General features: G+C 38.0%; 1 non-coding gene across 1 annotated transcript; it reads right to left on the reverse strand.

The window, feature by feature from the left end:
• Positions 1–7,645: 7,645 nt before the first annotated feature.
• LOC143858340 (small nucleolar RNA R71) lies at positions 7,646–7,752 on the reverse strand. The gene has a single exon (XR_013238917.1). It is a non-coding gene; the product is annotated as a small nucleolar RNA R71 (small nucleolar RNA).
• Positions 7,753–14,449: the final 6,697 nt, after the last annotated feature.

Below are 14,449 nucleotides of genomic sequence, written 5' to 3' on the forward strand. Positions count from 1 at the left end.
TCTTCGACCGCACCTTTTTTCCAAACGGTTGAGCGCACACTTCTTTTCCTCATATATATATATATATATATATATATATATATATATATATATATATATAAACGGGTTTTATGATCAATTTTGGGTTTTATGATCCAATTTCAAAAATTCCAATATTGAGACTTAAGAGATTCGCATGACCCTTCTTTTAAGAATGAGGTAAAGAACTGAATTTGGCCTACCTTTCCCGAAATTTGATGTCGATTGAAGAGCACATTTATGTGTGAATTGTAGGTAGAAAAACATGCATATTTTATGTTTAGAACGGTGCTACTAAGGTATTTTCTCTGTTTTTAGTGTTTCAGGGTTGTCTGTGAATTTTTTCAGAAAATGGAGCTAAAGAGATGAAATTTCAAAGAAAAATTCACAAATCCTTGGATTCTATACAAAGTGGAGTTTATGTGTGAGTTTGAAAGTGTGACATATTATGGCTGAAAGTTGAGAAAAGTGGGGGCAAGTGAATTGTAAATGCGACCCATCAATTGATTTAGATCACCCTACGAGAATGGTTTATGGGCGCCATCAATTTACACGGAGGTCCATCAATTTGACGGTTTAGATTATGTTATGGCAGTGGGTTGAGGGGTGCAATTATTTTACATTATCGTCCACCATTTGGATGGCTTAGATTGACTTATGGGGAAGGTTTAGAGGTGAAACCAACTTACTTTTGTGGCCCAAGAATTGGACAGTTAGGGTAGTCTCATGTAGTCAAATTTGGGATCACGACGAGCTCGCATTTTAGCCCATTAGTTGGACGGATCAGATCAGCCCACGAAAATGGAACATGAAGAACAACCCATTTATGTCGCAAGCCCACACTACAGAATGATCCGAACGGATACTTTTGTCAGTCAAGGAAATGAACCAAAATAAAATTAGACGTTTTGGGCAAGCAAGTGAGGGCCATTCAAGTGTTTTCGTGGGACCCATTGGAAACTGCAAATCCATGCAACTTTCTATTTCATACACAGCAGCTCATGTTCCTTCTCATAAGAAAATAGCACTTAATGCATGCCTTTCTTTCAACTGCATGTGGGGCTCTCGCTTTTTTTTTTTTGGCATGCAAAAACAGTTCTTTCTTTGAAAATAGCAATTGCTAATCTCATATATATATATATATATATATATATATATATATATATATATATATATATATATATATATATATATATAGAGAGAGAGAGAGAGAGAGAGAGAGAGAGAGAGAGGAAAGTGAAGCTACACCGCCGGCTTAAAATACAATGGGCCCACATTGTTTTGGTGATCCAAAGAATTCATTTGATTGGCCCTCACATAGATAGCGTGTCCACCAAAAATCAGCTCCATAGGATCATCCCAACCCTACGATTTGTGGAGGCAAAAATGAACGTGTAAAAACCTTCACAAATTTGTCCATTTTTGCCTCCACAGTTTGAAGGGTTGGGATGATCCTATGGAGCTGATTTTTGGTGGACACCCTATCTATGTGAGGGCCAATCAAATGAATGGTTTGGATCACCAAAACAATGTGGGCCCATTGTATTTTAAGCCGGCGGTGTAGCTTCACTTTCCTCATATATATATATATATATATATATATATATATATATATATATATAAGCTGGGAGGAAAATAAGTGAATTTTTTGATTTTTTTGAAAATTATACGAGAATTACACATCACTTTTTTGACTTTTTTTAACAAATGCACCCATTCAACTCACATATTTTCAATCCTACCCCCTCCTTTATGCTTTTAACAAAGGCACCCATTAAAGCGATATAATTTCAATCTTACCCCCTCCTTAGACAGTTAAGCATACACGTACTCTCTCTCTCTCTCTCTCTCTCTCTCTCTCTCTCTCTCTCTCTCTCTCAGCTTCTGCTCTGTCAGGTTCCCCTTTCACTCCACCACCGCCTTCGGACCGGCACCAGTATCGTCATCGCCGACGGGAAAACACTCTCTTTTCTCAAATTAATTAATCACTTCTTACTTCCATCTCTATTTCTGGTTTTTTACAGGAAAGAGCTTCGGGTGGCAACAATGGATGAGATTTATGATATGAAGTTTTTTCCATCTCTATTTCTGGATTTTCATCAGTTCAACAACAACAATATTACAATAGCAGGGGATTTCAGTCTCTCTTAAACGGGCTGGTGATCAGTCATGTACTCATATAATTTTATTTTCCTTTTATTTTACTTCATCTTCAGGAATTTGATTTTAGGGTGTTATTATTGTAACTCTCTTACGAGAGGTTTTTAATTAATTATTTATTTTTTGAATGATTAAGAGAGCTTTTACTGTAAGAATTGAGATAAATTTTGTTTTATTTCATCTCTCTGTTAGGGTTTTACATTTTTTTATTAGGGTTTGACTCGGTATTGGTCTTTCTTTGTCATTTTTCAGGATGTTTCATACTCTTAGCCGCAAATTGAAGAGAATTTTTTAGGGCATTTGATAATGGAACCGACTCTCTTCATTTTACAATGTTTGCATGCTTTGGGTGAAAATTGCTGTTAGGTTTGTGGTTATATTTGATGATATTGGGGATTAATAGGTGCTTCTTTATGGAATTATTACCATTTCATTTGAAAAGTAGTTTGCTATTGTAAGTGGTGTTTTTGCTCTTCTGATTTGTACCATCTAATTATAGATAAGGTGTAGGTTGAAGCAGAGGAGATTCTCAAGTCCTAACATGGAAATCATGGTTTCAAGTTCCTTCACAAATTATGGTTTTTTAATAAAAAAATCTATCGGGTGATCTTAACCATCCGATTTAAGAGGAATTATGGAAACATCTATAGATTGGAGGGCTAGGATCAGCCTATGGAAATGATTTTTGGGGCACAACCTATTTATGTTGTGTTCCATCACATGGACGGTTTGGATCAACCTATGACGTGGTCCGTACAGTTCTTTGTCGGCCCGTGCATCGGACGGGTTTTTTACTAGTATATATATATATATGACATATGCGTTAAATCCTAACGTAGCCAGCCGTCAGGGGGGACGGGAATATCAGCGCCCTATATATATATATAAATAAATAAAAAAAATAAAAATAAATAAATAAATAAATAAATAAATAAATAAAAATATATATATATATATATATATATATATATATATATATATATAGGGGGACGGGAATATCAGCGCCCTATATATATATATAGGGGGACGGGAATATCAGCGCCCTATATATATATATAGGGCGCTGATATTCCCGTCCCCCCCTGATGGCTGGCTACGTTAGGATTTAACGTATATGTCACTTTCCCACCATTTGACCGGTCTCTCTCTCTCTCTCTCTCTCTCTCTCTCCACACACACACACACAACGTAGGCCCCGCCCATACCACACCATAGGATAATCCAAACCGTCCATTTGATGGGCCATAAACGTAAATAGGTTGCATCCCAAAATATCATTTCCATAGGCTGATCCTAGCCCTCCGATCTAAATAGAAACTACATCTTATGCAACCTCTATAGATTGTAGGGTTGTGATCATCCTATGGAAATGATTTTTGGGCACAACCTAATTTACATTGTGGCCCGTCAAATGAATGGTTTGGATCATTCTATGGAGTTGGTCGTAAAGTAACATTAAGGCCCGTCCACAACATAGGACGATCCAAGCCGTCCATGGTTTGGATAATCCTATGGAGTTGGTCGTACAGTAACATTAAGGCCCAATTGTAGGCCCCACTGATATTTTTTCAAATTGAAGCGTACCGTCCACAACATAGGATGATCCAAGCCGTCCATGGTTTGGATCATCCTATGGTGTGGTTCGTACAGTAACATTAAGGCCCAATTTAGGTCCCACCCATATTTTTGAAAATGAAGTGTACCGTCCAGACCATAGGATGATCCGAGCCGTCCATTTGATGGGCCATAACGTAAATGGGTTGTGCCCCCAAAAGGGTTGGCCCATCAAATGAATGGTTTGGATCATCTTGTGGTCGTACAGTAACATTAAGGCCCGTCCACAACATAGGATGATCCAAGCCGTCCATGTTTTGGATAATCCTATGGAGTTGGTGGTACACTAACATTAAGGCCCAATCGTAGGCCCCACCGATATTTTTCAAATTGAAGCCTACCGTCCACAACATAGGATGATCCAAGCCATCCATGGTTTGGATCATCCTATGGTGTGGTTCATACCAATTTAGGCCCCACCCATATTTTTGAAAATGAAGTGTACCATCCAGACCATAGGATGATCCGAGCCGTCCATTTGATGGGTCACAATGTAAATAGATTGTGCCCCAAAAATCATTTCCGTAGGATGATCACAACCCTACAATCTATAGTGGTTGCATAAGATGTAGTTTCTATTTAGATCGGAGGGCTAGGATCAGCCTATGGAAATAATATTTTGGGACACAACCTATTTACGTTTATAGCTCATCAAATGGACGGTTTGGATTATCCTATGGTGTGGTATGGGCGGGGCCTATGTTGTTCAAAGATGGGCCCACCATTCCACCAACGGTTTCTGTTGGGCACACCAACTGTTCCTTTTGTGTGTGTGTGTGGAGAGAGAGAGAGAGAGAGAGAGAGAGAGAGAGAGAGAGAGAGAGAGACTGGTCAAATGGTGGGAAAACGTTAGCCAGCCGTCGAGGGGGGGGGGATATCAGCGCCCTATATATATATATATTATACTAGTAAAAAACCCGTGCGATGCACGGGCAGACAAAGTACTGTACGGACCACGTCATAGGTTGATCCAAACCGCCCATGTGATGGAACACAACATAAATAGGTTGTGCCCCAAAAATAATTTCCATAGGCTGATCCTAGCCCTCCAATCTATAGATGTTTCCATAATTCCTCTTAAATCGGATGGTTAAGATCACCCTATAGATTTTTTATTAAAAAACCATAAAGGAGGGGGGTAAGATTGAAATTATATGGCTTTAATGGGTGCCTTTGTTAAAAGCATAAAGGAGGGGTAGGATTGAATATATGTGAGTTGAATGGGTGCATTTGTTAAAAAAAGTCAAAAAAAGTGATGTGTATTCAAAGATGGGCCCACCATTCCACCAACGGTTTATGTTGGGCCCACCAACTGTTCCTGTTGTGTGTGTGTGTGGAGAGAGAGAGAGAGAGAGAGAGAGAGAGAGAGAGAGAGAGAGAGACTGGTCAAATGGTGGGAAAACGTTAGCCAGCCGTCGAGGGGGGGGGGGGATATCAGCGCCCTATATATATTATATAAGATAGAAGTGGGACCCACTTGCCATTCAATACAAGCATGATATTTTGTCCTCTTGCCAAAATTTCAACCACTTACTAACTTTTCTTATTTGCTTTTAGGGAAGTGATATTTACGCCCCTTTTCATCACCAGGGACACCCAGCGTCAGTGTATCAATGGCAAAAAGGGGGCTCATGTACTTTATGTCAGAAAAATCGAGAGGCTTTGATTGCAAAATACACTGGCAAATGGGTGTCCCTGGTGATAAAAGGGGCGTAAATATCATTTCCCTTGCTTTTATATATTATATAGGTAGGACCCACAATGAAGAAAACAAAGAGAGTTGCCCAAAATTTCATTTTCACCTTCCCCAACGTTGGAAAATTGAGGAGAAAAGTCAAAGTTACCAAAAAAGAGTGCAAAGTTATTGAAATTGTGAAGAAAGAAAAGAGGAAGTTTGCCATTACCAACAGATACTCAAAGTTACAAAATTGCCAACTACAAGTGGTGATTTCTAAAAATACAATACACTTTTCAAGTTGGTGTTTCTCTTTAGTGTTGAAGATAGAAAGGGGAAAAAGTTATATATTGAAGAGATCTCTCTACAACACAACTTTCTACATTCTCTTTCTCTCTACCACTCTCAAGCTCTCACTCTCTTGTTCTCTTTTTTTTTTATGTTCTTTTTCCATCTTTCACTTCCTCTACCTCTAAGGCCATTCCAACTCCAATCAAGGGTGACACAAGAAAGGAGAAAGGATTGTCCCAGGCTTAGAAGACAAAAGAATAAGTTTTTTTTATTTTTGTTTTATTTAATTTTCAGATTTTATTTATGTAATTTGTCTTAAGTTTAATTAGTGAAAGTATCTCTCTTTACTTTTCTTTTTAATTTGTGATTGATGGCACTTCTTCCTCTCTCCTCCCTCTCTTCTATTTGATCTTTTTCTTCTTTTTCCATGAACACTAAATTCTAGTTACGTAGGGTTTAGTTGAAACCATGGGGGAGGAGAAAAATATTCACACTATAAGAAAAAAGGCTTTCCCCGGCGTTCTAGAACGTCGCTAATGGGGGAGGAGAAAAATATTCACACTTTGTTAATCAATTAATTCCATCCAAACTTTTTGTAAGAATTATGTAGGGTTTTGTTTTTGTACAAATCCCAATCATCCATGCCATTAGCTTTTTTCTTTTGTATGGATGATTGTTGATAAACAAAGATTAAATTATATATAATTAATATAAATTAGAGGGTTAATTTGATTAAATACTCATAAATAATGACATATTTTAGATTTTATTATTTACTGACTATTTAGTTGGATTTTCAACCTAATTCAAATGATTGTTTTAATTAATCAAATTTATCCAAATCCATGGTGGATTCTAACCCTATGTACTGTTTTATATTGAATTAATGTTTTTACACTATTCCAAAGCACTTTTGCAATTTTTCAATTTACTTAAGCCCTTAGAATTTGATTTTCTAATTATATTAGATAAGTAGTTAATAGAAATCAATAGAACTTTGATGCACTTTGCCTAAATTAAGATTTTCAAATCGCAATCTTATTTGTGTTCGATTCTTAGATTGTTTAGAATACAAATATATAGATATTGTTGGCTCCGAGGTACGTCCACAGAAATCCTGAGTAAATGCCAGGCAACACATATCATAGTTTATATTCTAAGTGATACAAAAATAGAATTTACAAGATTTCTCTTCCTTGAGTTCGACCCGTGACTACACGCGATCCATGCACTTGCGGTTATATAATATCACAATCAAGTTTTTGGCGCCGTTGCCGGGGAAGAGAGTCACAATTAGAGTCTTAATTATTTGGAGTGTTTTAGTTTAGTAACTATTTTTAGTATTTTTTTGGTTTCTTGCCTATCCTTCTCTCTAACTTGGTTCTTTTTGTGTTTATGAGTGCATGTTGGGTGCGTAACTCAGCCAATCGATTAGAAAGAACTAACCGGTCAGAGATGGCGGACGATATCGAACCAAATCATGGAAGAGCGCCAAATCAAGTAGTCATGGCAGCAGAACAAGTGCCGTTGAGAACTTTATGCGATCGCTTCTATTCGGCCCGAACTGCGCAACCTTCTTGCATTAGATTGCCAGTTGCGCAGGGCAATAATTTTGAGCTTAAATCGCATTTTATTTCCATGCTTCCTTATTTTCATGGCCTCCCTTCGAAGGATGCATGTTTATTTTTGTGTGAGTTTGAAGAAGTGTGTGCGTTGAATAAACTGCAAAAACTTTTCGATGATGCGGTAAAGTTACGCTTTATTACTTTTTCACTCAAAGATAGAGCCAAAAAGTGGCTCTATGGCTTACCAACGAACTCCATCTCCACTTGGGAGGAGTTCACAGTCGTTTTCCTAAAGAAATTTTTTCCTTTACATAAGACTAACAAGCTTAGGAACGATATTTTACAATTTAAACAAAAGCCATTAGAGTCGTTTTCTAAGTTTATGGAGAGATTCAAGGATCTACTCCAAGAGTGTCCTCACCATGGTTTAGATTTGTGGCACTTGTGCCAAATAGTATATGAGGGCATAGATTACCAAACAAAGCAACTTCTTGAGTCTATGTACCCTAATGGTTTTACATCTTTCACGGATGAGGCCGCGGTATGGAACTTCTTACTTGATTTGGCGGAAAAACAAGAGAGTGAGAATCCACTTAAGAAGGTGAGAGAGCCACTTCAAGCAAGGGATTTCTAATAGAGGGTGCCGTGGCAAAAGAGGCCCATTTTGATAGCCTAATAAAAAGGCTAGAAGCAATAGTTGTCAAAGGACCTTCACAAGTCAATCAAATAGCACATAGTGTTCCCATGTGTAATTGGTGTCAAGCCACGGATCATGTCATGGAAGAGTGTCCAACTCTTGCTAAATTTGGTAATTCTAATGAGAATGTAAGTGCTTTGTATTCTAATTAACCTTATTCCAGCACTTATAATTCAGGATGGAGAAATCATCCCAACTTTTCATGGAGTCAAGGTGGGCCATCCAATTTCCAAGGCCAGGGCCAATTCGGCTAACCTAGGCCCACTTTTCCTCCAAAACCCCATTTTAAATAATATCCCCCTCCGGGTTTTCAAAAACAAGGGGAGTCGGCCCGCATTGCATATTTAGAGAAAAACATGGAGCTTCTCATGAGTACCTTCATGACGGGCCAACACAATTTGGAGAAACAAATTTCTCAACTCGCTACGGCTCTAAGTGAAAGGGAAAAAGGAAAGATGCCAAGTTAGCTCATTCATAACCCAAGGGATGTGGTCATAAAATCATGGGACATGGTGGAGATTTTTTCTCCAATAAATAGAAACAATTTTGCTCATAGACGTAGGAGAAACAATTTTGCTAAAAACATGGGATATTGTGAGATTTTTTCCAAATATATCACCTTATAAAGTGAGTTTTACGTTTTTTAAGGAGGGGTGCCACGTGGCTTACCCTCGTCGTCCACAATTCCGTTTTACATACATATTATATGATATGATTTCTCAACAGTCTTATCCTTGTAAAGAATTAAATTTGAAAATGTATTTATCCTTTTCTGATATGACTCTATAAATAAAAAGAAAAGCTCTCACTCACAACCGAGTGGTGAAGCTCATTATCTTCCCATTTTTCTTATTCTATGTTTTTAAGTTTCTATAACACCCCTACCAGTGAACTATAGCTAATGAATGAATGACCTAGTATTAATGTGTAGACGTTAAAGTAGCAAATGAATTAGTCTAATTAAAATTAGATGGTGATTAGAAGAGGGCCCCACCTGCTCAAGAAATGACCAGCTTGGAGGAATCATCCCATTTCCACCGTTTTTGTGATGGACTCTTGGGGATGTTCATTACTGGAATAGTAGTAGACGGATAAGTTATTCTTGGGATTGGTTATCCTACTTGTACAATTTTATCAAGAAATCAATCTTGTCCTTTGTTATCTACTTTTGTTATTATAATATTTTATCCAAGGACAAAAATAAACGACAACCAACACACCCCTTAAAAGTTTGCTATTGAGATTTAAGTTCAGTTTTGATAATGGCACCCATATGGAAAATTTTTAGTAATAACAATAATAATAAGGAAAAATTATTAAAAAAATGCAAAGGGCTGCCAGGTACGAAAATAGACCATTTAGGACGAAAATACCCCCCCTTGCTTTTTCCCACCAAGTATGTAGGCTCTAATCCCTAAGCTATTTCATCTACCACCTTTTCTTTTCTTTCTTCTTCCCCAAGCAAGCTCCAACGTGAGAAACATCCATTGCCAATACCTGGGTTGATGAAAAATAGCCATTACTAGCGTAAAAAACAGCCATTGTTCTTTGGAAAAAAAATACCATTACTTACTAAACTACTTGGGTGATAAACATATCTCCAAGTATGTCTAAATTATGGTTCCAAGAGTGGTACTTGTGATGGGGACATTTTAATAGTATGAAATTGGTTTTGAAACTGATCATGAGTGTTTTAAACCTTTGGAACTATTACATAGGCCCCTGAACCACTAGGGAACCATATTATAGTTGTTCGGAGGTGTTAAGTGGTTCGAAGATTGTAAATTATGGTTCCAAGAGTGCTACTTGTGATTGGGACATTCTAATAGTATTTTGAAACTGATCATGAGTGTTTTAAACCTTTTGGAACCATTATATAGGCTCAAGAACCACTTGGGAACCATATTATAGTTGTTCCGTGGTGTTAAGTGGTTCGAAGAGTCTAAATTATGGTTCCAAGAGTGTTACTTGTGATTGGGATATTATAATAGTATGAAATTGGTTTTAAAACTGATCATGAGTGTTTTAAACATTTTGAAAAAATTACATAGTCTCCGGAACCACTTGGGAACCATATTATAGTTGTTCCGAGGTGTTAAGTGGTTTAAAGAGTCTAAATTATGGTTCCAAGAGTGGTACTTGTGATGGGGACATTCTAATAGTATGAAATTGGTTTTGAAATTGATCATGAGTGTTTTAAACCTTTTGGAACCATTACATAGGTTCCGGAACCACTTGGGAACCATATTATAGTTGTTCCGAGGTATTAGGTGGATCCAAGAGTCTAAATGATGGTTCCAAGAGTGCTACTTGTGATTGGGACATTCTAATAGTATTTTGAAACTGATCATGAGTGTTTTAAACCTTTTGGAATCATTACATAAGCCCCGGAACCACTTGGGAACCATATTATAGTTGTTCCGAGGTGTTAAGTGGTTCCAAGAGTCTAAATGATGGTTCCAAGAGTGCTACTTGTGATTGAGACATTCTAATAGTATTTTGTAACTGATCATGAGTGTTTTAAACCTTTTGGAACCATTACATAGGCTCCGGAACCACTTGTGAACCATATTATAGTTGTTCAAAGAGTCTAAATGATGGTTCTAACAGTGCTACTTGTGATTGAGACATTCTAATAGTATTTTAAAACTGATCATGAGTGTTTTAAACCTTTTGGAACCATTACATAGGCTCTGGAACCACTTGGGCACCATATTACAGTTGTTCCGATGTGTTAAGTGGTTCCAAGAGTCTAAATGATGGTTCCAATAGTGCTACTTGTGATTGAGACATTCTAATAGTATGAAATTAGTTTTGAAACTGATCATGAGTGTTTTAAACCTTTTGGAACCATTACATAGGTTCCAGAACCATTTAGGAACCATATTATAGTTGTTTCGAGGTGTTAAGTGGTTCAAAGAGTCTAAATGATGGTTCCAAGAGTGCTACTTATGATTGGAACATTCTAATAGTATTTTGAAACTGATCATGAGTGTTTTAAACCTTTTGGAACCATTACATAGGCTCCGGAACCACTTGGGAACCATATTATAGTTGTTCCGAGGTGTTATGTGGTTCCAAGAGTCTAAATGATGGTTCCAAGAGTGCTACTTGTGATTGGGACATTCTAATAGTATTTTGTAACTGATCATGAGTGTTTTAAACCTTTTGGAACCATTACATAGGCTCCGGAACCACTTGGGAACCATATTATAGTTGTTCCGAGGTGTTAAGTGGTTCAAAGAGTCTAAATGATGGTTCTAAGAGTGCTACTTGTGATTGGGCATTCTAATAGTATTTTGAAACTGATCATGAGTGTTTTAAACATTTTGGAACCATTACATAGGCTCCGGAACCACTTGGGAACCATATTATAGTTGTTCCGAGGTGTTAAGTGGTTCAAAGAGTCTAAATGATGGTTCCAAGAGTGCTACTTGTGATTGGGACATTCTAATAGTATGACATTGGTTTTGAAACTGATCATGAGTGTTTTAAACCTTTTGGAACCATTACATTGGCCCCAGAACTACTTCATAACCATATCATAGTTGTTCTGAGGTGTTAAGTGATTCCAAGAGTCTAAATTATGGTTCCAAGAGTGCTACTTGTGGTTCAGGTATTCTAATAGTATGAAATTGGTTGTAAAAGTGCTCATGACTGTGTCATTGGTTTTTAAGCACATGTGAATTATTTTTTGCCATTTTCGAACTCGCTCGGAAGTCTGAATATAGTTTAGGAAGTTCGAATTGGACTTCCGAACCAAAAGTTGGAAGTCCGAAGGGAAACAGTTGAATGGGGTATTCTTCTGGCTTTGATTCGGAAGTCTGAATCATTGTTCGAAAGTCTGACTCGGACTTCCGAACCGAATTTCAGCAGTCGGAACTGAGACAGAACAATGGGGTATCCTTCTGGCTTAAATTCAGAAGTCCGAATAATATTTCGGAAGTCCGAGTCGGACTTCCGAACCAAAATTCGGAAGTCCGGACGGAGACAGTAGAATGGGTTATGCTTCTGGATTATATTAGGAAGTCGGGAACTTCCGAACCATATTTTATACCCCGGAACCACTAGGGAACCACATTTTATACCTCGGAACCACTAGGGAACCACATTTTATACCTTGAACCACTAGGGAACCACATTTTATACCCTAGAACCACTAGGGAACCGCATCTTATATCATGAAACAACTAGGGAACCACATTTTCTACCCCAGAACCACTAGGGAACCACATTTTATAACTCAGAACCACTAGGGAACCACATCTTATGCCACAGAACCACTAGGGAACCACATCTTATGCCACAGAACCACTAGGGAACCATATTTGATACCCCGAAACCACTAGGGAACCACATCTTATACCGTGGAACTACTAGGGAACCACATTTTATACCCTGGAACCACTAGGGAACGACATTTTCTACGCCCGAACCACTAGGGAATCACATTTTATATCCCGGAACCAATAGGGAACCGCATTTTATACCCCGGAACCACTAGGGAACCACATTTTATACCCCGGAACCACTAGAGAACCACATCTTATACCTCAGAACCACTAGGGAACCACATTTTATACCTTCAGACCACTAGGGAACGACATTTTCTACCTCGGAACCACTAGGGAACCACATTTTATATCCCAGAACCAATAAGGAGCCACATTTTCTTCCCCGAAACTACTAGGGAACCACATCTTATACCACGAAACCACTAGGGAACCACGTTTTCTACGCCGGAACCACTAGGGAACCAAATTTTATACCCCGGAACCACTAGGGAACCACATCTTATACCCCGGAACCACTAGGGAACCACATTTTATACCCCGGAACCATTAGGGAACCACATCTTGTACCACAGAACCACTAGGGAACCACATTTTATACCCCGGAACCAACAGGGAACCACATTTCCTACGTCGGAACCACTAGGGAACCACATTTTATACCACAGAACCATTAGAGAATCCTGCCTTAAACTCCGAGTTGGAAGTCCGAACTAATAGTTGGTTCGGACTTCCGAGTCGGAAGTCTGAAACAAACGTAGGAAATCCGACGGAAACCAGTATAAACAGAGCTTTATCATGTTGGCAATGGAGTTTTTTTTTCCAAAACTACAATGGCAATGGAGTTTTATCGCGTTACAAATGGAGTTTTTTTTCAACACTACAATGGCAATGGAGCTTGGAAACGTTGGCAATGGAGTTTTTTTTTTGGAAACTACAATGGCAATGGAGCTTGGATAACTTGCCAATGGAGTTTTCACGTCGGAAAAGCTTAGGGAAGAAGAAAACAAAAAGGTTAAATGGGTAGGTGAGAATACATAGGGATTAGAGCCCAAAAAGTGGTGGGAAAAGAAAGGGGGTATATTTGTCCTAAAACCCAAAATTTCGTACCTGACAGCCCCTCTTTTATAAATTTAAAATCCCTGCCCTTTGTTCACAATATAAGTAGAGCTTTGCATTTTTTTAATAATTTTTCCTAATAATAATGATGATGATGATAATAATAGAGTTCCCCAATGGTGGGGCCAGGTATTACCGTGTGTTCATGGTATATACCCTCTATTTGATTGTGTTATTATTGTTATTATTCTAGTTGGACAATTTGTCGGGTTTACTGAGACTGAGACATCTCACGAATGATTGTTTGTAGGATTGTAGGTAACGTGGTTAGATGAACTCTTTATACATTTTAAATCATTTAGCAAATACATGGGTTTGCTCCCAGTGACGAGCGTTCGAATCCCCCCTTTCTTACCTGATGCACGTGGTTTCCGGGTGATTGCGCGCATCCGTAGGGAAATAGTCCTACCCGAAGGGCGTGGGGACACCCAGGTAGTGGTTTGTTCTCCATATATCAATAGTTTTAAAAATATCTTTTTTATTAATCATTTTGGTTTTCTTTGCATTGCACGTGATTTCTTACTAGTAGTCTTATAAAAGAAAATGGTTTCAGTGGCGAGCAGTTAGAAAAGAAAATGGTCATACAAAAACTACAATAGGGATGGTCAAAGTTAATGGAGGAAATTTACATGATTTAAAATGTGAGACTAACAAAACTGGTCATCTACATGGGAGGATTGAATTAATGTTGAGAATACAAACACAACTGGTCACTTAACAGACACAAATGGTCACCTTTTCTTTCTTTTCTTTTCACCTCTTTTGTTATTTGTGAGATGTTCACATACACAAGGCATCACATGGGTAAGCACACGAAACATGTGATGTTTAATTCAGAGATGGAGAATTAATTTGATCCACAGAACCTCTCAATATATTAATGCATGTATCATGACTTGTATTTATGAGGGCTTGTTACTTTTATTTAGGAGGACTCGTGAGGATTATTTGTCTCGTGCTACATGCCATGTCCGAGGCTATAAGTAATCTCTTCACTAGTCGCATAATTACAGTAAAT

Source organism: Tasmannia lanceolata, unplaced genomic scaffold (genome assembly GCF_043159265.1).
Source record: "Tasmannia lanceolata isolate RefF3 unplaced genomic scaffold, GAP_Taslan_0.1 ptg000025l, whole genome shotgun sequence".
Classification (NCBI taxonomy): domain Eukaryota; kingdom Viridiplantae; phylum Streptophyta; class Magnoliopsida; order Canellales; family Winteraceae; genus Tasmannia; species Tasmannia lanceolata.